A 1732-nucleotide genomic window follows, 5' to 3' on the forward strand; every position below is an offset into this window, starting at 1 on the left:
CTGCTCCACCTTCCACCTTGATCTACCATTAACAGTCTGTATCACAAACATTATTTTTCTAATGTTGCTGACTCGCCACCCAGAGGCCAGATTGAACCTCAGGGCCTGCTGCACTGTATTTTACAAAACAAATTCAAAGTGGCTGCCAACATTTAATTCTCGGAGATTTCAGGGGAAGGAAGACCAGCACCTGGGCCCGCGTCACCCCGCACCGCCATCACCCCACACTGCTGTGCCAGAGACAAGCAGCCTCCCCAGGTCCCCCCCACCCACGAGGGAGAAAGGAAAGGAAAGGAAAGGAAAGGAAAGGAATGCGCTCGCCCTTCCCCGGGCATGCCCAGGTGCGCTGGCCCGCAGCCTAGCCAACGTAGGTGGTCGGTAGGGATTTCTGGAATTAATACCACAGGCTGCACTCCATACGCGACCACGAGCAAGCGCTCAGCAACGTGCCAGCATTCAGGACCAAGCTGCCCGTCCCAGGCAGCCCCGGGGTGTGTGTGTGGAGGGGGCGGGGGGTGTTCAGGAGCCTGCACCGCTGGGAGCTGTCCTGGGCACTGGAATGGTTCCGGTTCTGCTTTGTGGCTTGAAATGGACCAATAATGTGGCATCAGGAGTTTGTCTAAGCTCCTTTGTGTGTCTGATCCAGCTGAGGGGGTGGAATGTGTTCCCACTTACCCAGCAGGAGCGCCCGGCCAGTCCCCACCAGCGCGGACTGTCCCAGCGCACTCCCCCCGCGCCTGGGCGGGAAGCAGGGCCTCTGCCTGCACACCCGCTTCCCTCGCTTCAGGGGGTCCAATTCCACCCTCTAGTGTTTTCCACGGTAGCGTGTCACCTGTCCTGCTGCGGCTTTTTAAACACGTTTCTTTAAATCAATTCAAATGTGTTTACTGAAGTGTATTTTTAAAGGAAATATTACCCAGGACCACAACCCCCCATCTCCAACTCTGAAGTCCAAGGAAGTCTGCAAATGGAAAGTTTTTTCTAAAATTTAACACGAACTTACTTGCCAGCTGAGCCTGGCCTGAACGGATGTGAAGCCGTTTAGAGTCTCTATCTCAGTTAGTGTGGCTGGCCAGAGATACCAGTTTCCCAGCAGAAATACCAATGCGTGTGCTTACTGCTGCTTCCCCAGGTACTGCTGGGGCTGTGAAGTCACATATGTACAGTCAAAGTGATCTTTCTAAAATCTAGAAAATTCTGAATTCTAAAATACACCTGTCCCCAAGGGTTTGGGATAAGGGAATGTGAACCTGTCATGTCATTATAAACAGAAAGTCGGTGCCATTTGCTATGAAGAGAATACAACTTTAAAAAATACAACTAGCTCGGCCAGTGTCGCTCGGCAGTGGGGCATCGACCTATGAACCAGGAGGTCACAGTTCATTCCCAGTCGGGGCACATGCCTGGGTAGTGGGCTCCATCCCCAGTAGGGAGCATGCAGGAGGCAGCCAATCCATGATTCTCTCATCACTGATGTTTCTATCTCTCCCTCTCTCTCCCTTCCTCTCTGAAATCAATAAAAAAATATATTTTAAAATAAATAAATACAATTAAAACATAAGTCAAACATTTAAGAAAAACCTCTTTTAAAAAATACTGAAATTATCTTTTGACACGTCCATCGGTGGCATGCAGCTTGCCTCTGGCCCCTGAGCAGAAGCCAGTGGTGCCTGCAGAATGCAAGGCCCGCCATCTGCTTCCTGGTGTGATACGAAATGGGGTCAAGCTTGAG

At 51.0% G+C, this 1732-nt stretch overlaps 1 protein-coding gene across 1 annotated transcript in view; it reads right to left on the reverse strand.

Annotated features, from left to right (window-relative positions):
* The window catches only part of OTOA (otoancorin), an 86469-nt gene that overhangs the window by 3445 nt on the left and 81292 nt on the right, over positions 1-1732 (reverse strand).

The sequence above is a fragment of the Myotis davidii genome, unplaced genomic scaffold (assembly GCF_000327345.1).
Source record: "Myotis davidii unplaced genomic scaffold, ASM32734v1 scaffold150, whole genome shotgun sequence".
Taxonomy (NCBI): Eukaryota; Metazoa; Chordata; class Mammalia; order Chiroptera; family Vespertilionidae; genus Myotis; species Myotis davidii.